This window comes from Vespa velutina, chromosome 10, assembly GCF_912470025.1.
Source record: "Vespa velutina chromosome 10, iVesVel2.1, whole genome shotgun sequence".
NCBI classification, from domain to species: domain Eukaryota; kingdom Metazoa; phylum Arthropoda; class Insecta; order Hymenoptera; family Vespidae; genus Vespa; species Vespa velutina.
This window is the reverse complement of record NC_062197.1, coordinates 3,945,966-3,965,183: the sequence shown is the minus strand read 5'-3', so window position 1 is coordinate 3,965,183 and position 19,218 is coordinate 3,945,966. Positions and strand designations below refer to the sequence as shown.

The following is a 19,218-nucleotide window of genomic DNA, read 5'->3' as shown; positions in this document are numbered from 1 at the left end:
CTGAGAGGATTAACGTTCATCGATCTCCACCTCATGTATGATTTTTATATACATATGTATATATGCATATATATATATATATATATATATATATATGTATGTCAATTTATTACATAAATTACATATACTATTTTACGACCACTATTACATAAATTATCTATACGTATGCATGCTACATAAATTTAATGAATATTTTTTTTTTAGTAATATAGAGGAGTAAAACTAGATCATAGAAATTTATCTATCGATCTTTCATTTTCTTTCTCTCTCTCTCTCTCTCTCTCTCTCTCTCTCTCTTTCTCTTTCTCTTTCTCATCGATGAATATCGCTTTCCAACGATAGGAATTGGTTTGTAGCCACGCGATTAACTCGTAACAATGTCGATATTGTACGTGCTCTTCTACGTACGACTACTCCCGCCAAGTGTTACTCTCTGCTAAGCTATACATATACTATATTCTAGGTAGACAGGATAAAGCCACCAACGGCATACCAGAGACACGAAATGTTATCTCTATTGTATGACACGATTACGTAGCTGCGTATTAAATCCTTTTCACTGTTAACATATGCACAATTCTGATATCGGCCAAAACTAAAATCCTTTTAATATTTTGTTTTACTCCTCCTTGGATTTTGTGAAAATTATATTATTGGAAGTATCGTTATGTAAAAGGATTTATATATTAAATAAAAATACGAATTAGATGTAAATGTACGTTGACCGATATATAATTCTGTCGTAATATAAACAAAAAAATCGTAAGAAAAAAAAAAAAAGAAAAAAGATCAAATGACTTTATTAGATTTTATATAATATCATCGATATAGTCGCAATTTTAATCAGTTCGTTCTTTGTATTTTCTCTCTCTCTCTCTCTCTCTCTTTCTCTCTCTCCCCTCGTCTTGTATACACAATCGGCTGATGGAAAAATCGTTCGTGTCGATGTTAAACCACGTCGATCATCATCTCTCGGTTAGCTGTTCAAAATTAGATCCCCCTTCATCGAAACTTGCTTGGATTTCTTAGGACTCCCTCAGGATAAGAACGAAGAGAAGGAGGCGAGGAAATTACGTGTCAGTCGCGTATCAAAGATTTTCCCTCGTGTGAAACGAATTCGTGTGAGTCTTCCTCTTTTCTGCTCTTACGATTTGTAACATCGTGTTACAAACGGATATTATCGATTATAAGAACTAATGTATAATGTTATTAGATCGTTTTATATCTCAAATATCTATGATATAATTTCGTATAGAGTTAACATATAATTAAAATTGAAAATAATTATATTACATTATTTCAATTGATCCTTTATTTTTTATTTGGTTTTTTTTTTGTATTATAGCAATCGAGAAAATTTATATATATATATATATATACACGTGTATACGTGAAACCATGATCATTTGATGACGATTATCCCGCTTATATATAACGACTTCTCCTATACAGTATTGCCGATCTACACATATGCTGTTATGTTAAATTCAGTGATGCGAGTAGTGGCAAATTTTGAATGAAGCACGAACATTATAATTGGAAAGCGCTATTTCATATACATATATGTACATCTATATACTCTCATATTGTATGATATAACAATTCGATCATAGTGACATGCGTTCGTCTCTTTTTCCCAATGTCTATCTTTCTCTCTCTCTCTCTCTATCTGTCTATCTCTCTCTATCTCTATCTCCATCTCTATATCTCCCTCTTTGGTGCAAGCATTTCGGAACAATATGCATTTGCTTGCTTGTATCAGTACGCGTGCTAATGTACATATTTACCTATTTACATATCTATTCGTACGTCTACGTATGTATTGTATGTATACATGTATTGTATGTATATATATGTATATATATATATATGTATATATATAGAAGACTACGTAGGAATATACACATAAGCACATTTCGCGGTAATCATTTCGTTATCTCTATACCACTGTTCGTATTTGCACGAATAGAAAGAGATAGAGAGAGAGAGAAAGAGAGAGAAAAAGAGAGAGAGAGAGAGAGAGAGAGTGTGTGTGTGTGTGTGTGTGTGCAATGTCTATCATTTCTCTGTGAATTCCTTCTATTATTGATTTTAATGTCCCTTCATATCATATTTCGAACAAAAGAAAAAGGATTTTGTTTTCACTTGAATCTATGTGAAAATGCAATAATTTTCGAATTTTGCAACTGTATATAAAAATGAGCTGTATATAAAAGGAGAAGTAAAAAGGAAAAAGAAAGAAAAATGACATTAGTAGAAAGTATTAATTTTGAATTGCGAAATATATATATATAAAAAGGCTCTTCGATCTATCGCATAAGTTTTAAATTGAAACTTTCGAGGGAAGTTAGTGAAAGGCCAAGAGTTTAAACGAAAAAAATAAAAAGAAAGAGAGATAGAAAGAGAGAAAGGGAGAGAAAAAAACTATTAACGACAGGAGTTACACGCGTGGCAGCTCTAATTACGATCCACGTTCGAGTGTGAAATTGTCAATTACTTTGGAAGTACATGAAGGCTTCAAAGCGCTTTAACTCGCTAATTAACGCATACTCCGTATCGATATATCGATCTCTTGAAAATTTTTTTTCTCCGAGCCGAAAAGTCCTCCGAGTAAAAAGAAGATAGAAAGAAAGAAAGAAAGAAAGCAAGGAGGGAAGGAAGGAAGTTAAAAAGAAAGAAATAAATAAATAAAACAAACAAATAAACGAGTTTCCTAAAAAATATTTTCGTTTACGTGAAATCATCAACAATGATCTATGAAAAATTTCTTTATCGATTTTCAAAGTGTCGATCGATAAATCGATTCTTTGACTTTCGAACGAAAGGTGATACCTTCGAAATTTAATATCACGGTTGGAATAATTGAAAATATTCGTCGAGATAAAAGAGTAAGAGATAGAACGTCTTATACATTATGGAAAAGATCCAGTTTATTTCATTTTAAAATTATGTATGTAGTTATTGTCATGCCGGTCACACAGTCTTCGAGTAACTGTATACAATAAGTAAACAAATAACACGCACACACACACACACGTATACACACACATATACATACATATATACAGGAAAGGTTAAAAATTTGCCCGAAGCGAACGAACGAACGAACGAACGGACGCGACCGTTTTGTTATTACCTGCCGCATGGGAAATGGAATTTCGCTTAAGGGCGTTTTACCATCGGTGAAGAACAAATTTTGTTGTCCTTATATGCTCTGTAAAAGAGATTCTGTCTTTTTCTTTCTTTCTCTCTCTCTCTCTCTCTCTCTCTCTCTCATTTTCTCTCTTTCTCTCTCTCTCTCTCTCTCTCTCTCTTTCTTACACTCTTTGTATACTTCGGTAATGCGATCCAAGTTATATGCCGGTGGCTTCTTCGAGCTTCTCATAAGGAAATACCAAGGTTTTCCGGATTTTTGTGCAGCAGGATATTGCTCTCCGTGCTACCCTTACAGATGTTCTCCGCAGCAATTGAAAAATACGTTGTACGTTCCGGTCTCTTGCGCGTTTCAAGTCGTGCCGGCATTTCAAATTATACGCTATGATTCTCCTCAATTTATGCGAAAATTATAATCATATATATATATAAACTTGGTTATTTAATAAAACCAATACTCGAGTTATAGTCATGGTGATAAGATATAAATATTAACATATATATTTTTCATAATGGTTCATTGACAATACTTTTGAATAAGTTTATATTATTCTAATGGATTATTTTTCTTTTTTTTCTCTCTCTCTCTCTTTTTTTTTTTTTATTTTCCATCATACGAGAATCTTCGATCGTGAAAAAATTTCGAGATGGTAATCCTTTGGGAATGTATCAAATGAATTACCTTTATATTACGTGTATACATATAATAACAATAGAACAATGCACGATCGATAGACAGATAGATAGATAGATCTATTGATCTGTTTATCGATCGAACATGAGCCATCGAACACGGTTGTGAAAACGTTGAGATAACTTATAATGTGAGCTACTAATACAGATATTGTCTTGATATTGACTAGCAACGCAGATATTACCTAACGTAAAGCCGATGTCCTGCAGGATATCGTTCGAAGTACGATACGATATTACGATATCCTGGTTCAATCGATACTAGATTAATAGATTCTCGTTTCTCAAATGGGCATATATACACGCATAATACACGCACGCGTAACCGCAATATTACCTTGCTCGTAAAGGATTTCAGTATTCGCGAGGATAATCAAATAGCAGATAATCGATGATATTTCGGAGCATCGATGTGCACTGATATTCCTAACGAGAGAGCGTGACCCTTCGCTCGTTCAGTGTAAATTTCTACGCTTACATCGTTACGAGAAGATAAACTAACGAGATGATCACCACCTCGTACAAACGCGAGTTTTCGTTTATAAGCTTATTATATTTCATTATTTTCAACATTACTTTTTTTTGTCGATCGTTTTATCATTTTTCTCATGTATCTTTTGCAATATCAATCGTTTTTTTTTTTTTTTTTTAAGAAAAAATAAAAATAAAGAATAAATTATATGTTACAATTAACTTTAGCTATGTCGTAAATGATCTTCCGGTATGATACAATAGTAATTTAATTTTAAAATTTAATACGGTAAGAATCGGCAAGGGAATGATATCGTAATATCGTAAATAAAACTGTATATCAAATTTATTTTAGGAGCTTAAAAAAATTATTATTTTTCTCGCGAAGGTACGATCTTTTTTCTTCTTTTATTAACTTCTTTTTCTTCTTCTTCTTCTTCTTCTTCTTTTACTTCTACTTCTACTTTTCCTTTTTCTTTGCGACATTTCCAATAAGGCTAGGGGCATTTAAATTGCTCTCTCACGATAATTTCTTGGAGCTCGTCTCAACGAAGGCGCAAAAGGATATTAGATGTCACGTGACGGTACGAGAGTATAGTAGTGGGTCAGTTTCTTCCAGTCGGGAATGTCTCTCATAACATGCTTGAATGATTGCCGTAGGATAGGAAGAATCTGTTATGAGGTACCATTTGGAGATCCACCCTTCTCACCCTTTCCTTCATAAAACCATGTACGATCCACATAAACATAGTAGATTCTATGCCTCGTCGTACAATCCGTTTTGGGGAGTTGATCGTTTATTTATAGTTACTACATATATATGTACATATTTATTACAATTTCGATCTATGTTTCCTTGCATACAAAGTTTCTCGCTCTCTCCTACACATACATGCATACATATATATATATATATATATATATATATATATATATATATATATATAGATACATACGTACACATGAGTATATATACATATATATATATATATATATATATATATATATATATATATATATATATATATATATATTGTACATACGATGGATCATTTAGAAATATGTGTAATACCTATGTATATACTTACATACATGTTATATATACATACACGTATATACATTTGTACGTTTCGAGTTACTTCAAAGAGAATATTAAATTCCTCATAAACGAATCCTTCATCCGTACGACATGATTTGTTTCTAAGTGGTTATGAATGATCCAGGTTGTGGCAAAAGTTTCTAAATGATATTTAAAAATCAATTACTTCTTTTCGAGATAGGTCATTTTGACTCTTATATAATCACGTTATAAGAACTTTTGGCCGATTCTGTACAAATAAATAGATTGAAATTTTCGATTCATATAATTTCCCTACCCTTTTAAAAGTTCTCTTCTCTTTCCACACGCATAAAGAAATAATGAATTTATATCAGAAATAATTCGAGACGCAACGGAAGAGAGAAAGAGAAGGTTGGGTACCCTTTCATGTACCATAATTGCAATGCACGTCATTTTCCACCTACGTGAAAAACTTTCCATCGTATACTTCATCGAGTTACTTCATTGAGTAACTCAATAGTAGTGCCTCGATGTTCACCTTTTCGATTAAATTTATCGGCCCTGTCGAACTTTTCGATCGTTCATAGTACCGAACTTGATTATACATGATTTGGATTCTAGCGAATTCTTTCTTCCCCGATCTTTTTTCCCTTTTCTTCTCTTTTTTTTTTTTCTTTTCCTTTTTTTTTTTTTTTCTTTTTTTTTTTTTTTTTTTTTTTTTTTTTTTTGATAATATCGTCTACGACTAAAATGTATCGTCCATTTGAAGAAAGATAATGAGGAAAAAGAACAAAGAAGAAATTGAAGATATTAAAAAGAAATTAAAAAAATATAATAATAACATACATTTAAGAATAACAGTTTTATGTATGTGCGTCTAGTATCAGCTCGGGAATAAAATCCATCTGAGGTTTCTCTTCGTTGATAGACGAAGTTTATATTAAGAAAGTTTTTATGCTTTCAACCAGCCAGAAATAGTTGTATAACTTGGCACTTAGTTTTGGTGGAACAGCTCGCGACGTGTGTTATCATGATTCAAGGTGATAATATAAAAATTTTCTATTCGTAAAATCTCCCTTGTCCGTATTACATTCATACGTATATCTATATCATATGGACATATAACGAAAATATAAGTTATGTACATCTTTTACATAATTTTCAATAAAAATCTTTTTATGTTAAAATATATTTATCGATAAAAATATTATTCTAATATTAATTCAAATTCGTTCGAATGATTTAACCTTCTGTGAAGTGGTATATATCATCGTACGTTTGCTGAGAGGATCGAAAAAAAAAGAAAAAAAAAGAAAAAAAAAGAAAAAAGAAAAGCAAGTTTGCTAAAAGGCTGCACCCCATAGGTCAGGTCTATCGACTTCGAAAGGATTTTCTCTGATTATAGCAAGAAAAGGAGATATTTCGAGGTCCGCGCACAGAATCCCTTAGGACTAATTGTCCTCTCGACGTCTCCATAGAACGCTTGAAATCGATCTTCATGGCCTCGAACGAGATGATCCCCGAGTTTAATTCCAATCGAGCCACCTGGAACTAAAAAACTAGCTCGCTTTTCTCATCGAGAATAAAAAAACTCTCTCTTTCTCTCTCTCTCTCTCTCTCTCTCTCTCTCTCTCTCTTTTTCTTTCTCTCTCTCTATCGTAACGGAAAGTAAGGGGATGAGCTTTTCTTTACTTTTCTTCTTTTTTCTTTTTTATCATCTTTCTTTTTAATTTCTCGCTCTCTTTGTTACTTTCTCATCGTTATCTCTTTCTCCCCGATTTTATTAAACTCCTCGACGAACTATTTGAAATTTGTAACGAACTGATATCAACGATTAAAATAAAAAAAAATCTCTTTTGAAATTGTACGTACAACTATCACGTAGGCACCTATGGGTAAATATATATATATATATATTTCTTGCAATATATAGAAAAAAGTATGTCTTTCCGTTTACTTTTAAATCAAACAAAATTCCCAATGTGACACGCGAAATAAGATAAGAATCACAGACATTGGATAAACAAGTTTTCTCTCCCTCTTTCTCTCTCTCTCTCTTTCATACTTTCTAGGAAATAAGAAAAGTTATATATATATATATATATATATATATATATATATATATATACACAGATAATGATGGAAGAACTCTTGAGACTTTCTCAGCTGTACACATTAGAGGAAGGTGTGCGAGCGTAGGGTTTCGCAAGGGTAGTCTTCTCTTTCAATTACTGGCGCAACTACGAAGAAGTTTCTTGTGCCACGTGACTGGAATATCTCGGATCCACTTATTATATTCTTACCGAGACACGGGAAACGACACGCGGTTGCTTCGTTGACCTTCCTCCATGATAATTAGCGGTAGTAGTTCGTCGGGAGTATACGATGGAGTATACCGTAAGCATTTTTTTTTTATCTTTTTTATATTTTTTATCTTTTCTTCTCTTTCTTCTTTTATTTTTTATTTTCTCTTTCTTTCCTTCTTCCGCTTCGCAAATTTAATCAATCGAATCAATCTTAGAACGATTTGTTAGAGAAACGAAATAATATAACTCATCCTCGAATAAAGGATATCAATTCTTTCTTGAAAACGAATCTCAGTGAACTAATTAAAACGTCGATATTAATGACGATTATCTATTATGTAATATATAAATGAAAACGTTAGAATCGATATTATATGCAATAATCGATTCTCATATTTATCGTTTTGTTTCGTCTTTCTCTTCGTTTACCAAGTCAATTAGTGATATATTCATTTAAAAGAGTTATCGAAGCTGTCGTTCCAATATCAATGCTTATCGCCATACGATACAAATTTTATTTTTATTTCTTTTTCTCTTTCTATAATCGAACGTTCCGGCTTCGACGAGTTTAATCAGCCGTTCAAATTAATTGTGAAAATAAATCTCTATCGATCCGTGATATATTATTTCATTCCAAAAAAAAGTACAAAATAGAAGAAGAGGAAGTTGAAGAAGAAGAAGAAGAAGAAGAAGAAGAAGAAGAAGAAGAAGAAAAAGAAGAAGAAGAAGAAGAAGAAATCCATTTTTAATTCGAAACATTGTATTTCAGTTAATGGATTCGTTTCTCATTTTCATGGAACCCCGACCGACATACAGAGAGACGTTAAAACATTGCCAAGCAGTTTCTAACGTTGATCGACGAGAAGGCAAAATTCTACTCGATCCCCCTTTTTCCTATGATACTACAAAGTTAATAAATCAAAGGTTGAACGTGAAAATGTCCGGTTGGAGTTTTTACTATCCGGGCTAGATTTCATTAGACCGACAGAAAGAAAGACAGACAAATACACAGATAGACGGACAAACTGACAGATACATACATACGTATATACATACATATATACATAGACAGACGGACATCATCTATATAGATATAGAAAAAAAGAAAGAAATTGAAATAATCGCACATAATACGTAGTAATTAAACATAGGTATAATTCTCTTTAATTTTATTTCTATTTCTATTTTTAGTTACTCGGACGATAGTTTGCCATTTCGTAGACATCGTTAACTGTATACCTACACCGCATCTCGACTAATCGTAAAGACCAAATGTAATCTTTTGGGGCTGCGGAAGTGGGTACGGGTTGAGATAGTAAGGGGAGGATGACGGGGGTGGGGTGAGGGTGGAGAGGGGGGCGGTGAGAGAGTAAAGGTTGGGGAACGGGGGAAATTAAAAACGGTATATCCCGCATTCGCCTCCATCGTGGCTGCAATGTCGCCGCAGTGATTACGGCAGTTACTACGATTCTCTCAGTGTAATAGTGTTAGTTCTACGAGTTAATGGAGTGCGGTATCGTGCGAGAGACTTTAATGAAATTTCGGCGGGTTTTCCGGTTATGCGCACGCTCCTACATACGAGTGTATTCCCTTTTCGAAGGTAGATAGTTGCGAATATATTATAAGTTCTTTTTTTATCTTTTCTTTGTTCTCTTTTTTTTCCTCTTATAAAAAAAAAAAATTAACAAATTAAAAAAACAAAATTATTGATAAAATCTCGATGATTATGAAAATTTGAAATCTTATGTATCCTATAAAGGAGGATGAAAAAGATATGATATATATATATATATATATATATATATATATATCATATTATTATATTATTGTATTATACTATTGTATAATATAAGACGAATAATTAGAAAAGAAAAATGAGATATGGAAAGAATGAGACACTTTTTTATTTGGGAGCCTGGATTAGGAAAAGAAACGAGCCGTACCGTTCGGAGATACGTAAGGAAGATTGCACTTGCCGAAGAAAATTGCATTCCTTTGCGCTCGAGTTGTGCCACCGTAAAGGACACAAGGAAAGATGTTGGTTTGAGAGGTAGAAGAAGGAATAGGAGATACAAGGTAGAGGGAAGAGAGGAGGTTTAGTTCTCGGAACACACTTTATTATTACTCGTTTAGAACTAAAGCCGAGCTCACAGGGGGAGGGTCTCGTTAGGAAAATTCTCTGTACTTTGCACGAATGAAAATTATAACGTTGAAAATTATAACTATTAAAAAATGGAAGGAAGGAAGGAAGGAAGGAAGGAAGAAGGGAGGAAGATTAAGTGAAAGTATTTACTGGTCATATAAAAGAAAACTATATCTATATATTTTTTTTCTTCCATTATTCACGTATATTCCACCGATTATACTGTCTGTCTGTCCACTTATACTATTGTACTTTTCTCCTTTTCTTTCTGTCTTTTTATTTTTGTTCTCTCTTTTTCTCTCTCTCTCTCTCTCTTTCTTTTTTTTATTTTTTTCTTTTTCCTTTTACTTTTTTTTTTCTTTTTTTTTTTATTCCGATCCTCTTAACGTTACCACGTACGACGGCAGCCGCAAAACTTTCGTCGTACATTTTCCTGGTATCCCCGCCTCTCCCTCCCTTTTCCCTCCTCCTTTTTCTACGAATCGATAATCAACCTCGTCGTTCTTCCATATCGATCTTTCCTTCGTCGTTACGAAATTTCCATTATCATTTTCTCTAAAATCGAAGTTCTCTCGACCTCTTAAGGATGATCCTTCCGCGTTATTTTGTAGGAGATCCTCTTTATCATCGTATCATATCTCTAAGAGAAACTCTGATTACGATTACCGTTCTGATTATTTTCAAGATTTTATCGTATCTATGACAAACAAACGCTGATACGTAATTATGGGATACACAGGATGGGAGGGATGTAAAAGGGATTTGTAGTTTTACGATATGAAAAAGAAAATGAAAAAGAAAAAGAGAAAGAAAAAGAAAAAAAAAAAAGAAAATGAAAATGAAAATTAAGAAAGAAAGAAGAAATGAAACCTAGGAAAAGAGTAATTGATGTTTTTTTCCTTTTTTTTTTTTCAAATTATCTACTAATCATCCGTTACATATCCTGAGATAATATTTAATAAAAATGAAAAAAAAAAAAAAAAAAAAAAAAAAAAAAAAAAAAAGGATTTGTTCGAGCGAAAAATCTTACTAAATTCCTTCAAAATATTAAAATGCTCGCGATACAAATGTTCCCTGTTTGTTCCTTAATTCGTGTTAAACACAAAGACAAGCTCGTCTCCGAACGTGCCGCATCCGAAGCCAACTCGACCCAATCACCCCTTTACCCGACCCTCTTCGCTAGTCAACCCGCCTTTCTCCATCTCTCCATACCTTGTAAGTTTCGTTGGGAAAAGGAAGAGTTGGAATGGTTTGGGTAGCAACAGAAGGGAGAGAAACGACGGCTGTTTCACCCTTTGCCTCGGCAGCCTTCGTCTAACGAGTGTTTGGCAAGAACTTTGACCGGGCAGCCATACATCAGTACGTCTTCCATGTTAACGGGATATACACGTACACATATATATATATATATATATATATATATATATATATACATATATATGTATAATACAGTAGAGACATATACTTGAAGCTATATTCGTATAGTTATACTCGTAATCCATGGAAAATCGACCGCACTCAGCTGGACAATCGTAAATTGCCAGGGCCGTCGACGTACTTGCTACTTAAGTAATGAGCAAAACTTCATCCACGATGAGTCAGATGAGAAGCGATCGTGCACTTACGCAAATTAACGATGCTAATTAAAAGAAAAAAAGAAAAGAGAAAAAAAAAGAAAAAGAAAAAGAAGAAAAAGAAAAGAAAGAAAAAAGGAAAAAAAAGAGAACAGGAAAAGAAAGAAAGAAAGAAAGAAAAAAGCAAGCAACTTGTTCGACGTAAAAAAAAAAAAAAAAAAAAAGAAAAAAAGAAAAAAGAAAAAAAGAAAAAAAAGAAATCTAGTTTTAAGGAAAACGAACGAAGGATGATGTGGAGACTAGTGAAAAGAAAAATTGAGAAAAGACGTGACCTTAGATACGCTATTTTCTTGATGGAAGGATCGCGTACGGTGCAGCTGTCCGCATAGTTTCGCGTGAGTGAGTGAGTCAGTGAGAGAGAGAGAGAGAAAGAGAGAGAGAGAGAGAGAGAGAGAGAGAGAGAGAAGGAGAGAGTGAGGTGGAATGTGGAATACGACCGACAGGTGCATCGATGCGATGCAATGCGCGTGCAGAGGCACGCAAAGCGTATTGTCGTTACATCGGAAAGCTGCTCACGCACGCGATGGGATAATATTGTCTTTATGGGGAGCAAACCGTCTGCTAAAATTACACCTTAGCTCTTGTATGTTTTAGAGAGAAAAAGAAAGAGGAAAAGAGGGACGTAAAGAGAGAGAGAGAGGGAGAGAGAGATGAAAAAGCAAAAACGTGCAAGTACAACAGAGAAAGAGAGAAAGAGAGAGAGAGAGAGAGAGAGAGAGAAAGTGATAAAGAGAGTTCATTATTTCACAATAAAATAACAGCTTGCATGTAATGTAAACAGAAAAAAATGTTCGATCGTTAAACTTAATATTTTTACATGTTTAATAATATCTTTTAATTTTTATTTTGTCCTTTTTTTTCTCATGGAAAGTATTGAAAAAAATGTGTTTACTTCGTCCAAGGTTATTAATGTAGGTCAAAGCAAATAGGAAATAAATATAAGATCTTTTTTGAGTTTCCTAAAAATTTATTTGATCACATATAAAAGTAAAGTTTCACACGACTCCGATAAAACGTTCGAAAATCATTGGTACGGTTCGAGCGAAATCCTAATTAGCGTTATACAATTCAATTGGATAGGTACTTTTTTTTTTCTTTTTCTTTTTTTTCTTTTTTTTTTCTTTTTTCTTTTTTTTTTTCAATTAGTCGAATCATACACGGGCGAATCATTGACATTACTCCCGGAGAAACACGTTTATACTTATACAATTATATTGTCCAATTTATCGATGCTCTCATTTTCAAATGTAACATAAATAACGCAGATATGCGATGTGGCGTAAAAGTAATTGGATTAATTTTGTTAAAGGCGATAATGAATTTAGTTGGATTTTCTATAGTATTTAATGTACGTTGATTTATTGTGATATTAATTACTGATTGTTGCTTATTTATACCTAACGTTTACGGTAAATTAACCGACGTTTTCTAACAGAATTCTAGCCTTTTAGAAACATTCGCATACGCGTAAATGTTTATTTGTTTTCGTAAAAATGAAAATCCTAGAATTATAAAAAGTTTACGGTAAAATTTTATACGTTATAAATCTCGCATTACTTTTATGCTACACCACGTATTACACTTAAACTAACCTGGCAAGTATATCTATGAAAAAGAAATAAAAAAAAAATAAAAAATAAAAAATATATGAAGTAAAATGAAAGACATACTCCTTCTGGTACACTCCTTTACTTTGATAAAAAGTTTCTTTATAATTTGAGAAAGAGAGAGAGAGAGAGAGAGAGAGAGAGAGAGAGAGAGAGAGAGAGAGAGAGCAAAAAAAAAGACAAAAGGAAAAGAAAGATGAGAAGCGTAAGAGAAAAGCAACCGAGTTATAACACAATAAGGAACTGTCTTTCTGCTTATATCCTTTTGTTTACAATGTAACTACCAAGTATTATATATCTAGTATCACCACGATTCACACCTCCGATCAATTTGTTAGTCCGTGGGATAAAGATCGTTCTACCTTCGTCACGGTCACTCATTTATCACCGATTTCTTAACGTCACATTAGCGTTCGTAAGAGATTTTTCTTTTCCTTTCTTTTTTATTTTTTATTATATATATATATTTTTTTTTATACGCTTTTGAAATAAAATCGTGTAGGATACACGACGAGCATATTTAGTTTCCAAAGAATCGTAGATCTCATAGACGTCCTCGAGTTAGCCTGAAACAAACGAGACGAGATCGATAATAATTTTATTCATTATTTTCCTTTCCTTCCTTTTTTTTTCCAATTCTATTTATTCTTTCGAATTCTTCGTTAGAGATAAAAAAAAAAACAAAGAAAAAAAAAAGAAAGAAAGAAAGAAAGAAAATTTAAATTCGTAATACGTAACCGATGTACAGATAAAAATATATATGATCTCAAAAGCGAGAACGTATAAACAAGAAGGATTCGTTATCGTTTCCCGTCTCGAATAGAGAGAATTTATCCAGATTTATTCGAAACGCATAATGCATAATGGACGACCTACTTTTCCATCCTTCGATCTCTAACCGAAGCGAGCTTATAGCGAAGCACATTCTAGCGAGATAGAAGCAGATGGATAGATGGGATAGATAGATAGATCGATAGATGGATAGATAGATAGATGGATAGATAGATATATAGATAGATAGATAGATAGATAGATAGATAGATAGATAGATAGATAGATAAATAGAGGCCCAAGCAAGACCTGGGTGCTTTTAAAGTTTGCAAAGCTCTTCGACCTTTTCAAGGCGGATCAAATGCGGGAGTGCGCGACGATCGGACAAATAAAAAGCTCGCCCGGAGCTTGTGCGAAAATGCGAAGTTCTCGTTGGTAATGGTTCCGGATAACGACGTTTCCCTGCACTCTTGATCGAAATAGGAGCTTGAGTTTGCGAGGAGAAGTAGGAATCCCTTCTTCAAAGTGTGCACGCCAGCCACGCTATCGTAGGTCGAAAGCAAAGCGAAGCGAAGCTTTCGAAGTCCCTTCTAGGTTCCTTCCTTCGAGGTTACGGCGTACCAAAGCCTTCGTTACCTACCATCACTATAGCTACTCGATTCACTATAGGACTCCAAAAGCACACGCGGAAGCGTCTTGCGGCTGAGAATGCAATTTCTAGCCTCGACTAAGGCTAAGTACCATCTTATACTATCTTATACTACTGAGTACTATGTATCTACACGCATAACTGACGCATAGCTTTTACGGGATATCCTGCAGAATATTAGGGTGTAATTATTTGTAAAATGCAATTTTAAATGAAACGTAAAATGCAATGAAACTTAAAACGATAGGTATTATTGTTACTATTAAAGTTTCTACTTTTTTGATCATTTTTCTTTTGTTCTTTTTTTTCTTTCCTTTCACGAAATCTTTATATATATAACAACTATATACTATTTAATTTTTATATGCGTATTTTGAAAAAATTGTACACGAATCGAAAACGAGTCCCGTTTGAAGGATACAGCATAGGCACATAAATTATGGAACAAGGGCAAAATAGGTATGTACCTCCGGAAAATTCAATGACGAAGAACGGGGATGAAGTGAACTTTCGCACCGTATCCCGGCCATTGTTTTAACGCACAGCGGTTTCCCTTCCGCCACGGGTTTCCACTAAATTACGTTCATAATTTTGCTGGTATTTCGTTAATTCCTGGCTATCTTGAAATATTCAATGAGGATCTCGAGTTATAATCGTGCATGATGAGAATGATGATGACGATAATTAGATAAAAAAAATGTGTTTGGATTCGTATGTAATAAAATTGATTGAAATAAGAAATAGAGAGATAAGGAAAAAGAAACAGAGGGAGAGAGAGAGAGAGAGAGAGAGAGAGAGAGAGAGACAAAGATAAGATAAAAACGAAAGGAAGAGAGGAAGAGAGAGAGAGAGAGCAAGAAAGAGACAGAGAAAAAGAGTGAGTTGCTTTGAAAAGGCTTCTGATGCTTTCAAAAACGAGTTAATCCGATTCGTGTGCAACCGGATGGACTTTTTCACATCGTTTTTGAGTAAAAATGTAAGAGTTGAAAGTCTTAGAAGAAGGAACGAAACGACGTCAAAAGAACAAAAATCTAAAAATCTAGAATATCGTGTAGGCGTGTGAATTTAGTAAGTAATGTGTGTGTATGTACATATATATATGTATATATAAATATAATAATGGTATGTTAAAATTTATACAACATTTATATGAATCAGATCAAAAGCGGAATCATGAGTGCGATATCAAAAACTAGAATATATACGATGATAACTTTCTCCCTTGATTCATAAATTTTTATTACTTTTCGAGTCATTTCGAGGAAGAAAATGAAGTGTGCTTGGACTAATAAATGAACTGTTTTATCCACATGTGCAAGCGCGTTCCGCGATGTCGCGTAAACGAATGCAAAACGAATTAACAAGCAACTGTCGCCCCTCATTATCTTTTTCTCTCTCTCTCTCTCTCTCTCTTTCTCTCTTCTCTATCCTTTCTCTATTCATAAAAATGATAAAAAATGAAGTACATCCGTTCTAGAAATAATTCGACAACCTGATTCGAATCCAACTCCTCGTATAATCAAATTTTCTCAAATTTTCTGCTTCAATGGAGACGTCCATAAAATACGAACGTATGTACATTTGTGTTTAGAATATCAACGAAATAATAACGTCAATGAATGGAATAAGTTAACACGTTGGAATATCGGAAACATCGATGATATGGTAATAATTCGAATAATAAAAAGAAAGAAAGAAAGAAAGAGAGAGAGAGAGAGAGAGGATAATAATATGAAGGGAATAAAATTGCAAAAAATGCTTGTTTACCTAAGAAAAATAAGTGAAAAATAAATGAAAAAAAAAAAAAAAAAAAAAAGATAGAAAACAATAAAAAAATAAGAAGAAAAAAAAATATAATGACGGTGTAGTAGCGTATTCTTCCTTCCTCAGGTTCTGCTTCTGGCGATGCAAGGGGCACAAAGGAAAGCAAGTATAAGGCTTCCTCCAAGGATCAGGACGATCATAAATAATGTCGTCCTCGTGGTCGACATAACGCGTCCCGGTACGAGTCTCTTTATCGCCGGTAACTCCGCGACTTCCTTCGGTGTTAGACCCAATCTTTTGGCCTTTGCTATCAGATATCTCAGGCGTCGTGATGCCTTCTCGCAGGACATTCTTGTCGTCCTTTCTTCACCGGCCGACGAGTTGTCTAACGATCCCATAACGCTCCCGAGGCTCCAACGTTAAGACTCGTGCTCATAATAACGATTTTACTGCGAACATTCAAAGTATTCCCGATTATTTTTATGTTTTAATCGACATTTTTTAATCGCGATGACGATCAATTTGTTTCTTTTCTTAAGTATTAGCAAGAAACATGAAACCTTTTGAAAATTTTCCCGTTTGCTCGTAAGCCAGGATGGAGGGGAGAGGGGAGGGGAGGGAAAGGAGAGGATTAGGCCCTTTTAGCAACAAATTTATCGACAGAAATTCATATTCATTGGAAGTAATTAGTTACGATTATTAATTGTTAATTAAAATTGTATCGAATTATCGCGATTGAAAAGATACGTCCGTTAGACAAACAATATTGGCACTTCGTTCTTCCAATTATCATTTCTTTCGGTTTCGTGGATATGCGTGTCGATATCTACACGAAATTCCTCTTAAATTTACTTCGACGTTACTCGAACGTACGGGAACCTGAGAAAATTGTAATTGCCCGTTTCCATGAATAATTCAACGAGAATTCGAGAGCGAAGAGAATTCGAGAGCGAAGAGAATTCGAGAGAGAGAGAGAGAAAGAGAAAGAAAGAGAAAGAGACTTTCGTATGCGAACTTTCAGACTGCAGCTGTACGCGCATTAAAACCTTCGCCAGCAGAAATGAATTAAGTTTTGTCTTTGAGGCCGCCCTATCCGTGTAGTCGGAGGATTACATCGTCGGTAGTGTTCTTATACCAGGAAATTACCGTGAATTATATCTAGTACCATTACCGTTACCACCCGCGCTTAGACTGGACTTTCACGTTTGCTACCTGTTCGTTTTACCATTCTCTTTCTTCCTTTTGGTTCGCGACGGCGAAACTTTAAATTACACTTACGGCTACCTCATAAAGTGCGTCCTTTATGAGACACATGAAAGGGCGTTCTTTTTTTCGTAAGAGGAAAAACGAGCAAGCAATAAGTTAAAGATAATTGCAATTTAATATTGTTCGATTTTCGAGAAATTATTGATATAAGTAAGTGCGAGTTAATGTATACAATGTGTCAAGTAGTACAAGTCAATGTAGATAATACAAGTCCACGCAAAGTAGTATGTGTCAATGCGAAGTGGTGCGTGTCAACGCGAAGTGATACGAATCAATGAAAAGTGGTACGAGTCGACGAAAAAGTAGTACGAATCAATTGAACGAATGAAAGTTAACACTAGAAGTTAAGTACCAGAGTCAACGCGAGAGTAGTAAAAAAAAAAAAAAAAAAAGAAAAAAAAAAAAAAAGAAAAAAAAGAAAGAAAGAAAGAAAGAAAGAAAGAAAAAAAAACGATTTCTCACGGCGTCTTTTCTTTTCTTTTTTCTTTTCTTCTTTTCTTTTTTTTTTTTTTTCTTGTTTTTAAACTTCGACCGAACGTTTAAAAATTAATGAAAAAAATTGTAACAAACATAGGTACTTCGGAACGAACGACATACCGATCTTTCCGTGCATCGATATATTTCGAGTAAATTCCCAATAATTTGTCACACATACTTTGACACGCGAAACGTACACAAGATCGTAAGAGATCGCTTTAACACTTTTCCACGTGAGATTATTCGAAATTAATTTTTTTCTTGCTTCGAAACAGTTCATTTATTACACTTAACGATAACTATCGAACGATGATGATATCTTATCCACTAGGATTTGAAATTAGAAGAGAAAACACGTGTTTAACTTATTAGAGATTCGAAAACAAACGTTGCGCTCTCAGTGGACGTCGCGACGCATACTGACGGAGCAGCGAACTCGTCGCGACGCTTTATGAGACCACTACCCTTCCGTACCACCCCCGTCACACCTTATCCTCTCTCTTTCTCCCTTTCACTCTCTCTCTCTTTCTCCCTCTTTCTCTCTCCCTCTTTCTCTCTCTTTCTGACTTACTCACTCTTCTGTCGACGCATTGCGCGGCGCGAAATGTTCGAAATTTAACACTCCGTCGTTCAACTTTTTTCCGAGGAAAAAATATCTTTTATGCGTTCCTTTATGATTTAATCTTCAGCGAAAATATAAAAACCACAATATATGTATATATATACATATACACACACATACATATATATACATAATACGAGAGATAACGAATAGAATATTCGACGTATTTTTTATTAATTTCGAATTCTTTTATATTGTTCCTTTTCTTTTTCCTTTTTAATTATAATCAATATGAAATGAATAAATTGATCGATATAAATGTTAATTTGTTTAGTTAAATTATTTAATGAAATATTAATATAACATTTCTATTTCGACTTTTAGATTTCTAAATAAATAAAAATAAATATATATATATATATATATGTATTTATATATGCACACACACACACACACACATACATACATCTTTTTATTTATTCCGTTTAATACGCATCATCTTTCATCACACGTGGTAAGAACAGGTGGTGGAACTAAATCAGATAAACGGGGCCGTGCGGTTACAATCTTCGTTGAGAAGATCTTGGCGTACCTGAGAGAATTCTAAATTCGTAGTTACGGTTTTCGTCGAGCCGTTTTGGATAGGGAAGTACCCTCTCTAA

The 19,218-nt window shown here is 33.8% G+C and overlaps 1 long non-coding RNA gene across 1 annotated transcript; it reads right to left on the bottom strand.

Annotated features, from left to right (window-relative positions):
* Positions 1–12,182: 12,182 nt before the first annotated feature.
* Positions 12,183–18,400, bottom strand: LOC124952298. The gene is made up of 3 exons (XR_007101859.1): positions 18,115–18,400; positions 16,349–16,700; positions 12,183–13,633 (listed from the first exon to the last, which is right to left on the bottom strand). It is a non-coding gene; the product is annotated as an uncharacterized LOC124952298 (long non-coding RNA).
* Positions 18,401–19,218: the final 818 nt, after the last annotated feature.